The sequence below is a fragment of the Pieris rapae genome, chromosome 7 (genome assembly GCF_905147795.1).
Source record: "Pieris rapae chromosome 7, ilPieRapa1.1, whole genome shotgun sequence".
NCBI classification, from domain to species: domain Eukaryota; kingdom Metazoa; phylum Arthropoda; class Insecta; order Lepidoptera; family Pieridae; genus Pieris; species Pieris rapae.
The window spans coordinates 3,779,691-3,801,710 of NC_059515.1; the positions used below are offsets into that span (position 1 = coordinate 3,779,691).

The 22,020-nt window shown below is 31.7% G+C and overlaps 1 protein-coding gene, 1 long non-coding RNA gene and 1 other non-coding gene across 4 annotated transcripts in view; 2 read left to right on the forward strand and 1 right to left on the reverse strand.

Moving 5' to 3' along the window:
• The first annotated feature begins 301 nt into the window (after nt 1–301).
• LOC110993803 overlaps nt 302–22,020 on the forward strand; it is a 50,055-nt gene continuing 28,336 nt past the window's right edge. For both annotated transcript variants that reach the window (XM_022260189.2, XM_022260190.2), the window contains exon 1: nt 302–584. The gene's annotated coding sequence lies outside the window, so the exon portion shown is untranslated. The remainder of the gene's footprint in view (nt 585–22,020) is intronic.
• LOC123689326 lies at nt 7,432–8,866 on the reverse strand. Its single transcript, XR_006750325.1, has 3 exons — nt 8,637–8,866; nt 8,041–8,126; nt 7,432–7,939 (listed from the first exon to the last, which is right to left on the reverse strand). It is a non-coding gene; the product is annotated as an uncharacterized LOC123689326 (long non-coding RNA).
• On the forward strand, nt 12,147–12,219 carry Trnam-cau. Its single transcript has one exon. It is a non-coding gene; the product is annotated as a tRNA-Met (tRNA).

Sequence of the window (22,020 nt, forward strand, 5' to 3'; positions counted from 1 at the left end):
TAAGCGAGGTCACATTTCTTTAGTGGCGATCAAATCTTTCAATTAAATATCAAAAGGTAATTTTGCTTTCGATGAAATAAAACAATATAAAATGATTAATACATCGCTCCATTTAAGATTGTTATTAAAACAATTTGCTTGCGAATTTGGAATCAAACCTGTAACAAAAACTTTAGTTTTAAAATACAATTCAGTATAATCTTAAATATTGCACGACTAAAATGAAAACTTTTTAAAATCTGCCGGGTAATACAATCAATATGGAAAGAATGCCAAGATGTGATTGGTCGGCGCCAACGCAACTCTCAAGGCAGTTTTGTGTTTGCCACATGGACGCAATGTCGTGTTTGACTTTTGCGTAGTCGAAATTTTAAATAAGAAAAGTGTAAATACCATACGTCTTCCCGCAAAGAAAACTCGAACTGCACATCTAAATTCACAAATAGACATTTGTGTTATTTTTAGTTCGTTTGGAATTTTTCTTGACAAGTTTGGTATCTTAGTTATGGATTATTTTATAGTATTTTTCTGATTACTTTTACAGTTTTGTGAGTGGACGTGTGTATTGGATTCTGATTTGAATTGTGAGTTATTTTAATTAATTTATAAAACCTATTATATCTTAAGTTTTGTTTTTGTAAAAATGTTTGGGTTAATTTTCGCTTGTAAAATGTAATTGTTAATTAATTTTTAGACACTGAGGCATATTGATTGAAGTTATGAGCACTTTGAAATTAAATAAGAGTTCCTTTAAGACAAACAGTATAATATAGTTTTGTTTGTAATTAATACTAATCTAGTTTGGCAGTATAAGGCTGTTTTCTGTAGAAGGTTGTGTTTATAAGCTTAAAGGTTATAATTGTAGGAAGAATTTGTTACTTTCTAATTCAAATTAAATCACGACTTGTTACCCTGAAGGTCGGATCAACAGGTCGTTTAGTTTTTTTACTCAATGAGGATATTATCTGTAAAGGACATTCAAGCATTTTTAATTATTAACTTCGTAGTTTTATTGACATATAGCTACGTCTTATTTTGAATTAAATACTTGCTTTGTTAACATGTTTTTGCGATATCCACGCGGTCATCCTGACCCATTATTATATAATTACAGGCATACATTTTTTAGATACATCGCAATAAGTTTGCTTTAATGTGTTTCTCATACAATTTTTATATTATGTATATTATTTGCCGAAAAATATTTTTGATCGACAATAGCAAACGATCGTGCCTAAAACTTTATTGATTGATGTGGTTCCGCAAACCACATAAATCTATTGAACAATTCAAACTGTATCTGTTTATACACTTGGTATATGTATAATTTACATATATTTAACAAAAGCTCATGAAATCATAGCTATACAATTTTTAATGTTATTAAGAGGTTCTATGCACAGGTTTTTAGACTCGTCCAAGTAATAAACTTATAGATATAAAACTAAATCGGTAAAAAAAAATTAAAAGTAGACGCCTTAAATAAATAAAAAACACGTTTTATCGCTCACGCCATGACTCAAGTTTCTTTTTTTTTCTAAAACTTTCGAGTTGCATAACTTTCATGTAAATCGCCTGTACGTTATAAAATATTATATCACTATAATAAGCCATTATGATAATATTGACCTTAATATTCGACCAGAGAATTCGAGAAGAATTTCTTATTCGTGTTGTAAGGCTCCACTGTTTTTCTTACTTAAAACAATTAAATGCGTACAGTAGGTACGTATTTCTTAAACCAAAATTTAGTTTTATGATAATTATCATTGCTATGCACTTCTGGCTTTAGGTTATTTGTACTATAAGTATGCGCAACGTTCCTCCACGCAAATATTCTTCATAACATCTGTCTTTCTTTCATTGACGTAAAATCTTACAGAGGTCGTCGCGACCCCCATTTGGTTTTACGTTTTATGGGTGCGGTTAATATCCGCTCGTCCAATAAAGAAAAAAATTGTGTGTAAATTGGCATATCTAAGTTGACGTCGGCGCGCGTCTAGCTCGACCATGAGCGTCTACTAGTCTTAAAAGAAGTAAAACAGGAGTGCATACAAATTATCAAAACGTGATTAATAAAATCTAAAATACTCTTATATTTAAAATTTTTATCTTGTAATCAAAAAGCGAGTGATAGAATGCGAATGTTTTCACGTGCTACGTGCCTTGTGTGCCACGTTCGATTTCACCGTTATTGATGAATCGACGATATTAGAAATCAATTATCTATTGATAGTTATATATAAATTTTTAATAAATTAAATTAGTTAACCGTCACGGAAATGTCTTTTAAGTATTTGTCTAAACCTTTCCAACGTCCCATGCCCTCAGGGCGACAATATAAATCGGCTGGATATAACATAACGTAGAGACTTGAGACTGAAGCTAACCAAATTGAAATATATTATAAAGTCTCTGCGAATCAAGCATCAAGCGCAAGGATCTCAATTAAAATAATAAATTAATATAGAAAAATGTTTATTTAGATTATTTGAAAAACATTTCCAAGTGATTTCTTCCTAAAATGTATTAAGTTTCTTGTTATATTTGAGGAGAGACGGACGAAGCAAAAATTTTAGAAAGCCTAAAGGCAAAAAAGGTTGGGTAACGGGTCTAAATATAATGTCTAGGGGTAAACCTCGACTCTCTAAGTATCTAATATAAAACAATGTTGCTTAGTCTTTCTATTCTTCTACTATACATATATTCTTGTGGAAAAATATAGATTAAATATACTAAAACATAGTCTTCGCAGTCTGTGCATTAAAACCTTGGCATGCAAACTAATCTGGTGTTACTAACTACGTAACTAAATATATATTTGTAGTTCTTATGACAAGACGGTAATGCTTGCGTTTTAATAATTTCAATGCAACTCATAGAGAAGATAATTAATTAAAAGCTTCATTAAAAAGTTAAACACGGGTCACTTTCCTCTTTATATCAGGCAAAACAAGCCCGGCAGTCCATTGTTCCGTGAGATCTCGGCGTGAGAATCAAATGTGGGAATAGAGATATTAATGGTCAATGGAAATCTGTTTGAAATATAAATCTATTTTATTTATTTACTTCAAAACGCTCACGTCCATAGGTATTTATTGTTTTGTGTTTACTAACAGTAAGTTTACGGCATTTATAACAAACATTTAAATTTGATGACGTTAAAATTATATTTCTTTAACAACCACCGTATTCAGCATAGTTTATTCTATATATGCTTTAAAGCCTCTTACGGAAGCGGAGAGTTTCTTGCCAGTTCTTCTTGCCCGATTTACGCTCTTGACTTGCGAACGGAGTAAATGTTTTGAAATCAATTTACAATATTTTCTGTACGTTCATAAGTGTACTTGGTTAGATATATGGATAAAGTTATTTTGGGTTTGAAATTGCCCTTTGCGTTTTCTTAAAATTCTATCATATTAGCATTTCATACCTCTTCTAGTATATGTGTATGCCCTTTTTTGGCAAAGATCTCCAAATCCCGCCATTCCTCTCTGCACTTTGCCGCTCTCTGCCATCTTCAATGGTCTCCCTTTTTTTCGTTTGCTGTACCTTGGGCATCAGTTTAGTACTGTTTTGCTCCACTTTTCGGTGCCTCTTTCCATGTGCCCATATCCACTTTAGTTTATTTATTTTTATTGTAACATCTGTTACCTTCGTTATTTTCTTACTGTTATTTAAATTTCGTACCACGGTTTCACTGTAAATAATTTGTTCCGTTCTATAGTTTATCTCTGTTAGGAAGGTATGATTTATTTATTTTCCAATCCAATCTTAATGATGAATTTCGGTAAGGAGGAGGAAATTTACTATTGTGGTTTGCGTATTAGCTTGACTTACATAACAGTGTGGCCAGTGTGAGATAAGCAGTAATTTCAATGTATCTAGACAATACAGGCAACATGGTTCTATTGTTTGAGGTAATTTGTGGATATGGTACTGGACAATGGAAGGATGGGATCAATCTGGTATCTGATGGATCGCTTGTTAGATAAAATATGCTCAGAGTGAAGAATACGAAAGCATATTTGGTTTTAAAATTAAAACTAATTTTAAACTATATACGGCACATTGGCAATCTTATGATCATTGTTACTTCAATAGTTATCTTACATTAATGTAATGAGTTTTGTACGTAATTGTTAGCGCCATCATCATGGCATACATACGTGCAAAATCACGGCAACACAAGAGGTTCATTTACCACCACCACTAAATTATAATGTTTATGAATCAATTTTAGCAGACCGAAACAATTTTACGTATTCGTAAATAGGAATAGAGGCCTTTGACTCAGCCGTGGTAACGTATTTGAATAAAACAAACCACAGAAACTGACATCCACAAACCGCAACTAACTCACTGTTACCTAAAGAATGTATTGTGAAATACAAGACCCGCTCGATGTTATTTAGATCGGACATTCATTGACAATATTCGTTTAATTAGGACTAGATATTATAACAATTACCTTCGCGTCTTAGTATAAATAGTCGTGGGTTCTATTTGTAATAATTATTTCGAGAAAAAGCAAACTAAGTCTTGCAACTTATTTCTTCTACCGTAAAGTAGTAAGTTGTGATACGGAGTAGGTTATTTTATTAAGGGCTGTCCACAACACAGGGATCGTGATTAGCTAAACTAACGACATCATAACCATATCAATATTAAAAAAAACTTTTATGTTAAATAAATACATTGAATTGGACATTGGATGAAACACAATGTATCAGTAACACATATCATAATATTTCATAAATATATTTCATAAATATATTATAAATTTAGATCATTTAGTACTATTTGTTTAGTATAGGCTTCTATTATCCACAACGTTACAAGGGGGTCGCCTGAACTGTTTTTGAGCAAATTCGTTTTTAACATACACACTTACATACAATCATACCTCTTTATAATATTAGTTTAGATAAATAAGACGTCGAATTAATAACTTCCTCGATTTTTAAATGGGTTAAAAATCAAAACAATGTTTGTAATTGTATTTTAACAAAGCTGCTTAGAAATATCCGTCAACTTCTCAATAGGTTCTGGAAGTTATTTAAATATGGAGATTTCAAACACCTCTCAACGCTAACTTTGGTTTAAGGGTGAATTATCTAAGAGATATTTCAAAAGTTGAGTCTTTACTGCTATATGTTTTTTTGAGAGCGGGTGTTTTTATTATTTTTCCGTATTTCATCAGTAATCTTCAAGGTACATACAAATGTGGATCTATTAAAAACTAGTTCATTTATATATATGAGAAACATTTTTTTATGTTGGTCAATGTCAACAACACTCGTTTACTTTATTTGCCATATAATTTTAATTAGCCTAGTTACACTTGTTAGTTACTAAATATTAGATTTTATCCGTGACTCGGCCATTCATTTTCTCGTCCATCCATGTAATTCATTAAATAATGAGAACATTAATTATTTATATATATATATAACATTAATATTAATGAGAACTGAAATTCGCGTATGAAGTAACATTAGTACCTAGATACCTTTATTATTTAGATATGTACTGAATTAATGCTAATAAAACTATTTATATTCCTTACCTATAAAGTAATAATAATAATTTAAAATATATAAATAAAAAATTAAAATAAATTTAATAAAGTTTTGTTCTTGTAGAACTATACTTTTAATGCTGGCAGCATTTCCTTGTTCTATTGTGATACTTATTCGTTAAGCTAGTAGTAGTAGCTAATAGACGCCGACTTTAATCTTAATTATAGTTTTGGTATTTTTGTATTAAATAATAATTATTGTAAAACTTCGAAATACTTGACAATAATACTAAGTACAGTGACATTGAGATGCGATTTGTTTAATGTTTTTAATTGGAGTATTGTAGATATAAACCTACTTCTGCAACACATTATATGTCTGCCTCTATTGATGGGAACCGAACTAAAATATGTTACTTAATTTATATATTCAATAGTAAGCGAATGACGGAAGGTAAATTTAAATAATTTGAATATAATTCATTAAGTCATATTATTTCAGTTTATTAGTCGTAAATTACATTTACGACATATAGCCTTTTAATAATATATTTAAATTATTACATTTTAAGGTTAGTTATTCCATTAATTACATTTGTTTAAATATCTTAAGATTAATAGAAAATTTAGTCTTTCATAAAGTAAGTTTGTGTGTTTAAGTGGATATTTACGACTTATAACCTGTGTGATTTGACGTTTTGTCCACCACTTAGAGCATCCAGCGTAGAAAACTATCAACATTCTTAAAATAGATAAATAGAAATCCGACAATATACCGTTACTGTGACTTACTACTATATGCGCTATGTGAGGCTTCAGCATCCAGCAAAGAACACCAGCCCAGATTTGAGCTGCTCAGTTAATATATACATATGCCCAAACGAATTTTTTTGAATCTAGATTGTATAAACAGTACAAGATAACGCTTTATAAAAAATACTTCATTAGCCTTGAGAAATATTAGCAACTATTACTCGTTTTAAATGTTTCTAGGAGATTGTAATCCGGCTAACATCCGAATTAAGAAACAACTTAATTTTTCAAGTGCGACTTAATTAATTAAAAAATGTAGCTTATACGAAGGCCTTGGTATTGAAATACTGGTCAAGGAGAATTGTTAAAATTAATAGGAATAGAAAAAAACGCATTTAACGACTTTCGCCAAATTATTAGGAATAGTAAAGTGAGCGAAACAGCTACACACACGTAAATTATTTATCAGTTATAGATGATAAATCTTTTTTTAATAACTTGCTTATCCCAAAGGAAATATTGAACCACCTAAACACTAAGTTATGTACAATGAAATATGTAAACCAGTAGAGTACATTGTAAACATGTAATGTATGTAATATGTTACGATATCGCATTAGCTCGCTAGCCGAGCAAGTAATTTCCGTTCGTTTTTTACGTCAAACATTGCGACAGTCTTTATATTATAAATCAATCATGTTTTTATTTGTAATACTTTGAATATTATTTGTGTGTATATTAATTATGAATCTTACTAATTGTAAATACACTGTATTGAGACCGGAACTTAATAGATACGCCAATTTTATAATTGTTAAGTGCAAACCTCCATTTTAAAAAAAAATGTTTAACTTTGAGCTAACATAAACATCAAACATGTGGAGATAAGATGTAGAAATGAAATTTTACTAGGTATGTATTTACAACACAGGTACCTATGAGCCTGGTATGTCTAATGACGCAACTCGGCGGTCCAGAGACCGGTTCTTAATATACTACGTGCCTCAATCTATGTATCATAGATATATAATGTACAAATTAGTGACTGAAGATGATTCAAGGCACAAAAAGATTATATCTATATTGGTGGACATATCTGCTTAGTAATCAATGTCTATGAATTTCTGTAATGCAATTAATGAAATAATTTTTTATTACATTTGTTATTAGATATTTGAATTGAAAGATTTCTTTAAATATACAATTGCACCCTGCCCAAACTGTCGTCTATTTTTATGTTGAACAGTTGGTATTTATTGGTGCTTTATTATTTGAAATTATTAAGTTTACATTCAAACATAAAAAAACCCTATTTTAAGTTAACTTGCGATAATAAGACGATAGTTTACTTAACATTTACTTAATCGATCAACCGTTTATATTTATGAATAAATTTGATTATATATTTTGTATAAACACATTCTTTCACACATTTGAGAGCTTGCTTGGCAATGTGGTTTGAATCCCCATCTGGTGATTGTTCAATTCTATTTTATGTGTTTTATAGTTCTGTCAATTGGACATTCTTGTATATTTCCCTTAGTTGCTGATTGGAGATACTCTCGAGCAATAATATCTTTACGGTGTGTCAAAGGCAGCGATTTACAAAAACCTGGAATTGTTGCTTGTTGCTCTTTGTAACTTTCGGATTCCGCAACTGGAATACTACAAATAAGAAACATGTATAGGACACACGTAAATCTGAATAAAAGAATTAAGTCAGTGTTTGATGAATAACTTAGTAATTATTCAAATAAATTACGTACCATTAATAAGTAAGTTTATTTAGATGTTTGTATATTGAAATAATGAAGTCATCATTCTGCTGTTTATTTCAAGGGTAACGTGTCATCTGGAATTTATTGTAATTTTAAAATATTATAATATAAAAGAAACCTTTAAAGTTTCATTTATTTATTTTACTAAACAAATAACTTGGCGATGAATAAAGGCGGACAGTTTATGGACAGGTATTCTCTACGTCCTTGATTTGAGAACTAACAGTATATGTAAAATTAGAAAAATTAAATATATATATATATATATATATATACTCTAGCAACCTGTTATTTCTTCTTGATTGAATAACACGTTGCTAGAGTATCAAAAAACCTTTAATTTATAAAAAGCTAGGTTTGAAAATATAAAATACAATATTTTATTATGATATACTATCGAAACAAAAGATTTCAACGCGTTTGAAAGGCTACGACAACTGAAGATATTTTTGTATAAAATACTTTAGATGAAGAATAAGAAAAATAATATGTACGATTAATTTATCAAATTTTGATCTGACGTAATACGACTAAAAACTCCAATACATTTATATATAAATGAGAGTAAAATTAAATTTACTTACTATATTTTATGATAACATTATTCAGTAGCCCCTTTACCTATTGGTTATGTAAACCTATTTCTTCCAACACGTATTAGTTCACAATACGACCCACATAAGGACATTAGCAAATACCTCAAACAAACTCTGTATTCTAACACATCGACACTCAGCCTTGTCCCAGAATGCTATGGCAATATTTTATCTGTTTTTCATTATGCTCACTTGACAAATACTCTTCAAGTACGTGTTGGAACACGTTCCGAATACTATTGGTGTTTTGTAATTAGAACATGCTAAACAGGTAGGTTCCACATTGAAAAATAATTATTAACTTTAGATGACTTTTACTTACATTTTTTAGTGTTGTATTCGAAAATTTAAATAAGCAAAGCAATAAAATTTTTAGTAAGTTTTACTAAAAAAATTTATTGCTTTTTCGTTACGCTGTAATATGACACAGACTATTATTTCGAATTGTGATTTTTTTTTATAGAACAACAAACGGGCAGGAGGCTCACCTGATGTTAAGTGATACCGCCGCCCGTCTGTTAATTCCTGCTACTTTTATTTTCGTTAAACCTCAGTTTTGTTAGTAACAATTAAAACCATAACAAAAATGTTACGTAATCATATTTTTATGAATCAAACATAGGTTTGATTAAAAATCTATCGCACTATTAAAACAAAATTAAACAACACTAAACAAAAGATTGTTTCAAAGTAATTTCCTGTGTAGTGTATATATAATTATCGAAAGGCTTACAATTCACACCTGGCCTTGGTAACATTTTGACAACTACATTACTACACGGTATTTTGACACATGTTAATTTATGCAAGCCTATTGTCATTGTAGGTAATCAATTAGATGACAGATAGTTATTGATAAATTGCACCTGCGGGTTACATAACTTTGTAAGTAGGGTTGGTATAAAGAAAGAAAGAAATAAATAATAAATCAGTGGCGCTACAACCTCTTCAGGTGTTCGCCTCAGATTTCTGAATCTATTTCATGATCATTTTTAAATCTAATAGGCAAGTAGGCGATCAGCCTCCAGTGCCTGACACACGTCGTCGACTTTTTTGGGTCGAAGACATGTCGGCTTCCTCACGAGGTTTTCCTTCACCGTTCGAGCAAATGTTAAATGCGCACCATAGAAATAAAGTCCATTGGTGCACATCCGGGGTACGAACCTACGATCTCAGGTATGAGAGTCCCACGCTGAAGCCACTAGGCCAACACTCTTAAAAGGAATACTGTTGTTTTTTACAGTATTGTAATTGTTTATTACAGTACTACTAAGTACTGTAATAAACAATTAACTTTTTCGGGACAGAAACTATGCCGTGATCACAGATAACTCAATTTACTTACAACACCGCATCATACCTAACTTTAGTTTTTCACATAATATTTGATCCTCTTTTGGTTGACCAATGATTGTTTCTAGAAATTTCGCACACATATTTTAAAATTTAGATGCTATTCATTAATTTTCTTATCACATCAATTAGGTATGTATTATGTGACGTTTAAATAGTGAAAGGCTTTTTGTTGTATTGTGTGTTTAAGGTAATTTTGTTTCTTCCTTATTCAAATGAATTTCTTAAATAATGAAAATTTTACGATCGTAAAGCTACTAACTATAATACAAGGATTTATGTTCGATGTTACCATGGTAACCATTCTTTATACAAGGAAATAACAATGTAACTGTAGTAACATTCAGTATCATGTTTATTTTAACTTTAAATCCACATTTATAATTTGAAAATTTAATTCCCTCATTAATTAAGTACAGACGTTTTTGCATAAAAAAATACCGTTTAACAATTTTCAAGGCTTTGGACAGACCAATTTATTCTTGGCACATGATTAAAGTAGTTAGTAAAAGTGATTTATTTAGCACAAGGTGTACAGTATGTGCAAGTTGAACTAGAACGCATCCATATACAAATAGCTGTTCATGTCCAATACAAGATTCTTGTATTTTATTACGTGTCTCATACACACATAGACTATACATTCCGAGCCTCTAGATATTAATAAATTTAGATATTCTACATATATTGCCTCAAATGTCATTTTTAATATAGAATTAAATTTAAATGCAAAATGCTTTAGTACAATAATAAAATTAATGTATGAGTCTCCAATATTTAATTCAGCAAGAAATTCTTCGAATATTTTCAAACATTAAAATAGTCTAGTGGCATTAATAACTTTGAAGCTCAGATTTCATGAGCTGATCCCCAGGTAGATTTTTTTCCTTCATCACACTATCAAGTGTTAATTGCGCACATAGACAGGAAACGTTCAAAGCCAGGGTTTACGGATAACCTTTGATACCCCTCCACCGTCTGTGGAGGTGTATTTGTGTAACACCCCATGAAACAATCTTTTCGCGTATGGCCATGTCGACAGCGATGCCTTGTCATCACTAAACCCATTAATGCATGTGTATATTAATTAAATTTTACATATTTTGTGTAAAAAAAATAATTATTCAGGTCGACAGGATTCTAGAGCTTATAAATTTAATAAAAAAAATTTATCATTCATGTAAGAACTCTTGTTTATATTTTGAATGTTCTAACTAACATTGTCGATTTAACAAATAAATAATCTTAGATAGAGCAGTGGTAACCTAATAATTAAGTGCACATCAACCCTAAGATCTTGCGTTCGAACCCCGACAGCACCAATAAATCTATATGCGGACACCGTCAAACGACATGTCTTAAAAATCGTCTTAGAAACCAAGTATTAAGCTTCAAAAGTGTATGTAATTGCGCACTAAATAATTGTTGATCATGTGTTTTAAATTACAAAAATAATTATTCATCGGTGTTCTCATCTATACATAATTATTTATGTACAACACAGATATATTACGTCAGTCACGAATAGCCGTGGGCAGGCTCCATAAAAACCTATACAATTTACACGCTGTAAGTGGCGGAGTAATCATCACTTGTTCCATTAAAGAACCAGGAACTCAAAAATAATATAGTTTTAAACAATGTCATGAAATACAATGAAGGATAAGTATAAAGAAGTCACCCACAGTAATTCTGCGTAAAACTAGGTTTTACGTATTCCAAATTTAAATTACCTTAGTTGTTTACTTATGGACACAAAGTCGATTTTAAGTGTTTTGCTCCTAAGTGTGTGTACGTAAATAAACACAGTTTTTTTTTATTTGTTAAAAAAAACTTTTGATTAATGAATTAATTGAATATATGTGTATTTCTATATATATATAGAGGAATCGTTGATGCCAGTTTGAAAATCGCAACAGAGACTGTTACAATGTCTAAAAGTAACTGTGCGATTCCATGAAAAACAAATCAAATAGAAGCCGGAAAAGTTTTGCCTGTTTTATTAATATTATAACAGTATGTGTATGTTAGCCAATTCTCACGAAAGGATGTTTATTAAATAAAATATCATAAATATGATTGCTAGCATTTATAAATTAATCTTAATTATCTATTTGATGACCTATTTCGCAATGGTTTCCACCGGCCTCGGTGGCGCAGTAGGCAGCGCGTAAGTCTCATAATCTTAAGGTCGTGAGTTCGATCCTCACCCGGGGCATATCTTTTTTAATTTTTATTTCCTCAAAACATTATTTCCTTCCTCAATGAGGTTATAAAGCCTGTAGTTTGCCACTTGTCCCCTATTTTATGTTGTAATAAATTTGTTGCAACATAAACAAGTATGCAAATTACATAGTTCTAAACAATGATATATACCTACACGAACATTCATTCAGTATTATTACATAATTTGTTACCTAAATATTTACATACAGCTTAGGAAGCTTTTACCTTGATATACCAAAATATTCGACAGTAAAATTACTATTATCAATAGGCCATCTTAACAACGGATGAAGTAACTTAAATAAGCCTACAACACAAATGTAAATAAGAAACAAAATAGCAAGAATGTTACTAAATATCTATAAGTGGAATTTATACCGTAGCTCACCGGCTTAGAGTTTAAATTTGGCTGTGTAAACTTGTAGAGGTGCGGTGGTTTGGTAAGGTCTTTAAGGTCAGATTAAGGTCGACAATCATTCAGTTATTTGCCAGTGGATCAAATATTGTATTTTTAGGTGCAAGTTATATAGACAAAGCCTTACTTCAAAATTTATAACACAATAATTAGAATTTAAAAACACACTAATAACTAAGAAGAAATTAAATATTAAATTGTATTTGGTATTTTAAAGTTTAAACACTATAAATATGAAATATAGTATAAAGTATCACCCAGCAATTGGCGGGAGATTTACTGTGCCAGCTCCCGCCATTATATTATATATGCATAAATATTAATAAGTACTTACAGCAATATATATGGAAAATTACTTGAAAATCAAAAGAACACTTTTATTTCTGTGTATTTTATTTCTGAGTTGCAAAACCATGACCGATTATATAAATTGTATATGTATGTATTATTATGTATTACAACAACGATATGACCACAATCTAGAAAATTTTCTGTGTACAAAAGGTTAAAATAGTGTAAATTCTGACCAAAGTCAAGTACATAGTAATAATTTTATCACGTAATATCCTTGATACAGTGCAATGCAAATAGCATTCAATGCCGCCCGCGTAATTTTTCCTTCACATTTACATTGACGAGCCCAGGTGAAAGCAAAAAATTCCTGATCACACCTCAAAATTCTTTGGCAGCAGTTTTATTCAATTCAACACTGACTGATTTCTGTGAGCCCTAATTGTTACGATTTGGAACCTTGGTAATCAACCTCGGTGGTGGATCACGTTTTTGGTAAACGATTAGGAAGGCACAATTTTATTAGATTTCTGAGGGAGTTTGACAAAAAATATCGGTTTGGTATACAAAGTCATGGATGAATTAACTGAAAATTATCATTGAAATATACGCAAAAATGTGCCACCGAGGTTCCGGTATAATGCGAAAGCTGTTCGGAGTTCTTATCACAAACTTTACGAGAGTTTTAATGTTAGTTCTACGTTCAGCTATTCCCAGTTTTACATACATACATTCGATGTTATACTATTATGGGCACTTTGATGCCGCAGTATTAGCATATTTCTCGTAAATCCGTATCTTTAGCGATATATAGAGAAGTACAACGATCGTTCTCGAATTAAATGCATGTCAATGTCATCACAGGTAAAGCTACTTTCGTAATGACTATTCGTAAGCTGCAAATGTAAGCAGCCTTGTGTTAACGGCCTTCTGACAACATCTTAAGTCACTTGACGTTGAAGAAAGTAGCGTTACTCTTAACGGGCGTTTATTGCGTGTGGTATTTTTGCGTTCTATCATTCTTTAAGTTATGTTACATTTTTATAGATATTATAGACGCATCTCCGCCCGTGTGTGACGCGAAGTCCAAGATTACAGTGAATTTTTTTTATAGGGACAATATTTTTACCTATTTGCCGGCGGGAAGCTTACCTCATGTTAACTGTTACCTCCGTACACTCAACTGGAGAGGGATTAAGTGGGCGAAGCCGTATTGGTTTGGTTGATAAATTGGCAATATTTGTCTCTCCTCCTAAGCGTTTTATCTGAATTATTCAACCATTCACGCACAAATTTATCGTGATAAATAATAGTTTCTATTTCAATCATCCGACCATATTACGGGTTTGTTATTGCAGTCAGTAAAATAATGAATCAGTCAACCTTCAATATAGACGTAGGCGCATAATTGTATGGTAAACAGTATGTTTGAGTTGTGCCTCTGTGTACGAATAGGTAGATCGCGCACCGAGGGTTGACATTATAGTCAATGTAACATTCGTAATACAAATTAACTGACATGTGGTTTAGTTTCAGTTCTAATAATTATTCGTGTATTTAAACTTTATTCATGACAAAATTGATCAATCTGTAGTGGCTTATGGATTGGACATTACAATTATCCCGTGTCTGATTTTTTGTTTTTTATGTAATAGGAGCCAAACCTGTTGTAGATGACAGCCGCCCATACACTCACATTCTCAGTGGACTCGCAAATGCGTTGCCGGACGTTCGAATTGATACGCTCTTTTCTTGAATGACCCTAAGTCGAATTGGTTTGGAAATAATACAGTGGGAAGCTGGTTCCACATAGAGCTGGTGCGAGGCAATTACCTAACAAAACGCTTATGTAGTTCTGGAACGACGGACGTCGAGATGATACATATTTGTATTCTGCCTTTACGTCCGATCATGAAACTCAATATGCATGAAACTCAGGTGCATGTTAGATTTATTTATAAGAAAAAGAAAAAGTATAGTGACTTAATAAAAATTATTGATTCTGATATAGATGGGTAAAGGCACTCACATACACTAGAAACTAACTCGTGTCTTCTTTCGCATGATATCCGTTAAAAATGTTTATTCAACTCCTCGTTTTTCATGTCATTAAGCGTCAAAAGTGCATCAGACACTTTCACGGGTGACACCCCGCCATCACGACCCAAGTCCACGATTGAATTAGTATTCACAAAGCACCCTTTACCGTGACGATCGTGCTGTGATTACATAAACTGTATAGGCAGCACTTTTTATGACGAGTTGGAAGCTATTAAACCTATTATTGAAGTCATATTCAATTTAGAGAATATAGACGTGGCGCTTTGTAAGTGAAGAACTAAGAATGCCTCAATGGGAATGAATTTATATATACACATAGTAAAAGAAAGTCTATAATGATTTTTTATTTACCTTATCAAACTGCAGCAGCAGTGTTAGCCAAGTGGTAATAACCACTAGGAAGGTAGGTAGATTCTACTAATTAGGTTCGATCCCATGGACTTTCAATGGGCGCTTTCGCTCGTAAGGTAAAGGAAAACCTGGTAAGGAAACTATGCCTTATGCCTAAAATTGGTCCGTATGTGGTACTGAAGGTTGATCACCTACTTTCATATTAGAAATAATCACGGAACAGACACATAATTCTGAGGCCCGGAGCTGAAAGGTTGTAAAACCATTGGTATTGGATGGCCAGTGGATTCTGTTGTATTGCTACCCTTTATTTATCGCCCCCCTAAATTTCCCTCTCTAGACTCCAGCCTTCTCAGCCGGCTGGTAAATACACCACTGAGTCCTCGACCGTAAGATATGGCGCGAAATGTTTTAATTACACTAACCTCTATTTTTATAAAATCAATGTAAATACGTGTAATTACAAATTGCATTTTTTCACTAATATTGTTTCCTGTTGGTAGTTTTCTTCACATTGTATTCCAAACGTGATAGTTGGAGCGGTTTATTTAAACAACATAGGTTTATATATTTTTCTCTTAATTGATAGTGAGAGTCCGGTAATTAGACGCGGTCGGTTAACCGAAATACGCCTTTCACAAAGCATAATATTACAGGAGGTTATGATTCTGTAAAAGTTGAAATTAATTAACACTATTTTAATTACATTTGTACATAATTTACGCTCAGTGGAAGTATGAATACTTCGTAGTAATTTTGTTGTACAAACGCTTGAAAAAAAAGCTTTGATCTGGGGTTTGGATGAATTGCATCATAATTTGTTATCTTCTGACTTATATGAACTACCCTAAATTAGATTAAAGATTCTTGGACGTCGAACTTAAATCTAGTTTTTAGAGCAGTCAAACCATTTTTTTCTGTACGACGATGTATTTGACTGCGCTCATGACGAGTATGGAAATAGTATATTTCATTACATGTGCGGAAAGCCTGTCATTGCAAAGAGTTTCGACTAACCCTCACCTTCGGCTGCACCTCGGCTCGGGTAGACATTCGGAACATTTTACTTTTAATTATTTTACTTTATTTATTAAAATCCAAAATGTTCTAACTAAAATTATTCTTGTAAAAATTCAAATGACAAGCCATAACTCGTGTCTTTTCCACAGACTATTTCTCTGTATTCCAATTAAATAGAACGTCAGTTTTGACACAGAACAGATAATTAACTATCTAGAAGAAGTATAACTATTTGTTTACATATAAATAAAGAAAATGAATATTTTTATTGTAGTAGACAGCTACACAGATTTTGCGATATAATCAGATTCTATATAACCTCAGGTAACATATCTTAATGACCCTCTCTTTGTGAAGATAACAAGTGAGAGCCGCTACAATTAACTTCACTTTCACCTATTTAAGTGATAATCATCGTATTATGATACAATGTCTCTGACCGCGTCTTGTAAATAGAGGAAATTAAATGTATAAACCCGGCCATATACTTTGGTAAGTCTCGAAAAGAGAATGTTTTGACAACTTTATATTACATTAGCTGACCCGGTAATCATTTTGCGATATACATTATTATTAGTAAATATTTTGGTACTTAAATAAAATATAACTTATTGTTAGTTTGTAAGGGATGTGGTCATCGTCATATAATATTACTCGATAGATTAATGCACGATTGTAACGAAAAAATAACGAATAAACAAATATGTATATCCGAAAAATCGAGTAGGCCGCACTCATCACTAAGGGATATAATAGTGTACAATCTATTTACAGAATACGGTAGATCTGTAAATATTTTCTCTGATAATGGATCATGCATTTTCGGAGGAGTTCACAAACACGAGAATGTCATATAGGTACATATAAAAATCTTCAATACATATAACAATACATATTCGAACAAAATACTCTTGGAACTGAATGTACTTATGAATTTGTGGATTGATTTTATACCATGTATAACAATACGTATAATTTACATTTAATAAATACAGCTTTTAAAGAATGTGTTTAGCATATGCGCGTACCAATGAATAAAATATGCCATATTATACATACTCATAAATCTTGAGTTAAGAATATGGCGACCCGGATGTATATAAGCGTAATAAGTAAAGTAAACAATTTTCCTATTCATGGGAACAATACGCATATGTCCACATCGCGGTTCCGCTTTCGAATATTAGCGCCATCTCTCGCCGTGTTTAAATAAGCAATATTTAAATCCTACGTTTTCAACGCTTTCACGCTTAAATTATTTAACATTACGTAAATTATTCTCATATTTAAGCTTTCAAACAACTCTAGAAGCACGCGTGGCTTCTTGTAAAAACAGCAAAGGACTGAAACTCCTTGCCCTCTTTCAGCTTTTCTAGGCAACATAATAAGGGTTACATTTAAGCGGCGGTTGGTGCTGGTCAGACGTGCCTTTCAATAGGCCACATCTTAATTTATTGGCCTAACGTCTGTTAAAAAAATTCAATAGTATTAGCCACGACAGTCTTGTATCTACATGAATATAATTTTAAAGAAAAGTCCATCCCAGAAATACGTTTAGTTATCAACAGATTGCAATTATTTATTTTGAATTCAATGTTATATTACTATGGCATTGCGAGTGTTCATAAGCGGCGGTATCACTTAACATCAGGTGAGCCTCCTGCCCGTTTGCCCCTTGTTCTATAAAAACAATATCAATCGTTACGACGCAGTAAAGTGTTTCGATTTTCAATAAATCCATTCTGATTTAACTGTTATAGCTCATTCTTTCATTTACGTAATTTATACTAAGCAAAATATAGTTATATGAAAAATACTTTAGTGGTTATTTAACTGACTGCCTGTCAGAATTCAAGTTATTTAGGCAGCCCATATGAAGAGAAAAAAATAGCGCAACATGACCACTGTACATTTGGTTAGGTATTTTAGCTATAATCAGTTTTGGTTAATACCAATGTAGGACCTTTTATAACATTACATTTATGCTGTACTATGTAACGAAAGAAAAAGTAACGATAGATTTTTATATTCTTTACATGGGCAGCGCTTCCTGGGCGTATTTGTTGTTTGGGCTAATCGGACGGATGAAGCAACATTCTTTCAATTATAATTTTTTTTGCGTGTAAACTAAATTTGTTGGAAAATTTATTTATGTATTTGTTCACACTTACATAGGTATACATATATAAAAACACGTTACTTAAGTTATTAGATAATGGATAAAATGATTTCTTCCAGGCATGCCTAGTATGAAAAAATAAAAAAAACACCAATTCAGAGTTAAGGAAGTGCAAAAATAATTAACAAAAAAGCGCGTAAACTGCTAAAATTATTCAAAATACCTACTATAAAAATTCTCGTATATGTCGTTCTATAATAACGGAAACTTAACGGAAGCATCGTAGTGTCGTTACTACACAAAGTTAGGCTTTAAGTTGTTATACCCACATTTATATTACCGCTACTGGTCATACGTAACTTGTGTAAAAAGTGCAAAACGTTACTTGGAAAGTGATTTCCTCTAATTTCCTTTAGCCAAATGAGAGCAAGAATGTTTGATTAGCACATGAAGCACGTACCACTTTCACTAACGCAACTATTTTCACCGACAACAAATATTTAAATTATCTAATGGCATTACGTATGCAACTGACAAGTATATTGTTAATCACACTAATCATTTAATACGATATAAATATAAAATAATATTGAATTAAAAGAGATAATATAGAATCATACAACAATGTGTGTATCAAGTCAAAATGTATAACGATGTCAGTTAATTATTTAAATTAGGATGTGAGTCACTTAATTAATTGTTAAGCTAAAAAAAGAGTGAAAATATAATAAATACTAAAAGAATCGATCACCAGCAAAGTCAAAACTTAAAATGTACAAGATTTCTAAAACACACCAAAGGGATCAGACAACGACAGCTATAGAACACAAATTTCTCCAGAAATCTTTAAATATATGACAAGCAAGTAGAAATATTTTTATTACTAAAAAAACAAAAGACATTAAATTCTCCCAGCTAGGAAGAGATTTTATTGGAAAATTCAATTGTGTATTTAGTGCGTTTTTAACCCTAATTTTCCACAATTATTTTAGCCAAATTACTCCAGCCATCCTCCTCCTATAAAGATATATTATATGATATACGTGAAACATTATAAAGATTCATTAGAACTTGACTGATGAAACAAGACCTTTTAATGTTTATAAATAATACAAACTAGTGTTTAAATAAAGACGCTACACAAAGTGATTGATTGACGCTACACAATTTCATCACAAAACGTCATACTTTCATATAGAAAACCTGAACCCTTTAACAGTGTGTGCCACCCGCGTAGCTTATGATTTCTATGCTTTGTGCATCGATGTTCAATAACTTATAAGATTATAAATTCAAATCATTGTTAGAGGCCAGTGTCTGTTATAGAATATGAAGAATAATAATGATAAATATATTAAGCAGCTGTTTTTGATGGCGTCGATTTTTGGATCAAAATCTTAAGATTATAAATTAATCGATTTTAATGATTTTCTTATCGACGCCCACATAGGTTTCCTATTTTTTGTTTTTTTTATAAAACATGTAAAACAGATAAACAGACGAAGGCGACTAAAACGAAGACCGCCGCCTATAGACATTCAATGCCAGAGGTCTCGCGAGTGCGTTGCTGGCCTTTTAAGAATACGCTCTAGAAGAACCTTAAGTTGAATTATTGGTTTGGAAACACTTTAGTAGGTGCTTAGTCATGCCAAGCTCATAATATTCCTTTACGAGAAATTATTGATTGCGCATATAGAAAGAAATTGATTTAATTGAAGCCTGCGTTTGTAACTAGGCTCTACAAACAATAATATAAACAATACAGTAACGATATAGTTGTGTATTATTATAACAGCGTAAATCGTGAGATTCGTATCAAATTGGTCATTTCACTTTTTTATTCACTCGTTCTGAAATTGTTTAACGAAACAGTTGTACTTTTACGGTATATATGCGAGATCATTTATGCACTCTAAAAATGCTATGGATTAAATATTTTGAAAAAACTTTAGCGTATTAACAATTTTTTTTATTATTCATTCCAAATAGCCACGCGATCAGGTAGTCCAATCTGTGGCAGAAAGGCTAAGCAGCAGGGGACTGTCTGAGACTTTTTTACTTAAACTAGTTATGGTGGTCTTGTCGTGTCCTGCCAGGCCAACTCGTCGAATACTCCACAATCCTCATGATATGAGCGAGCCGGACGCCGCTGGCTGGCGGTACCCACGTTACCTCTTATGCTTTTCATCTTACTGAGACATTATTTATTATATTATATTTGACAATTCGGAGGCATAATATTATATTTGACAATTCGGAGGCAGAACTTATCCAACAGCGATTTGTGGTCGGATGCACGAGACACCATCATTTCAGTCTCTCATTATTATTTCTGTTATTTTCTGTGTAGAATCAAATACGTGATGCGTATTGCTCGTAGATTAAGCTATTTATTAAGCTCATATTAAAGCAGAGGTCACAGGTATATTTAATTACTATTTATTAATTATTAAATTGTATAAAAGTTGATAGTAATTGATATAAAAATTGGTGGTCAAAGATTAAATTTTTTATTTATATAAATTTTAAATTTTTTATAGAGGAATCTATCCTCTAGGGCTAACATAGAGTCTAGACTCTAGACGAATCGCACTCTTGCTGTATAATAAAGCATTTCAAACAAACATAAATCCTTACCCAATCGGTTATGAAGCTACACAAAAATTAATTGCGTTGACGTAAATAGAGAATCGATTTGAATGTCGTAATTTGTCGACTCCGAATATTCCCACTGACTTATGCAAGTATTGCGAGAAACGACCAAAATTAGGGTCAACAGGTTTTTATTCTACTTCCATGTGCGCACGCGTTCGACTGGTTAGTGGAATTTTTAAGCCTTACACTTCCATAAAAACTTGATACATGCGTCTATTACAAATTAGTTATTAATGAATTATACTTATGAAGAATTTTGTTACCGTAGAAACATTATTTTGTTTAATCAAATTAATAAAATGTTTGCGAATATGTTTATGATTTATTAGACTTCTAGACTCTTTTACCACTTAAGGATAAACTTTATTCAAAAATTGTGCCGCCGTATTTAATTATATTCCGCGATATTTCAATTAACCCTAATAAGTTCAAAATAAATATAAGGAAGTGAAAATATTAATTAAACAATACAATTGATTTTCAACTCTCTGCCTTGCACCATTCTTTCATAATGGCCATAAAATTTTGTCTGTTCCGCTGTCTGCTGATCATCAATTCTTTACGTTACATTCACAACTTTTTGCTTAATATGAAATCAATTTGTTATGATACTACTGACCGAGTTCTTGTAATATCCAAAACTAATCTATATTTATTTATAGCTAGTGTGGATGACGACTATTATATTCGCATTTTCTTATATATAGGGAAATATATGTATTTTATTTGTGACGAATAACCTCAAAAACTACAATGTATTTCATTAATTTTGGAATAACATGTTCACACTCACATCTCTAACATACGCTTAGCATAGCATAGGCTTTGGCTACTAAAAAGTTCAGTCGTAGAAATCAGGCACATTCTTTTATAACAAGGGA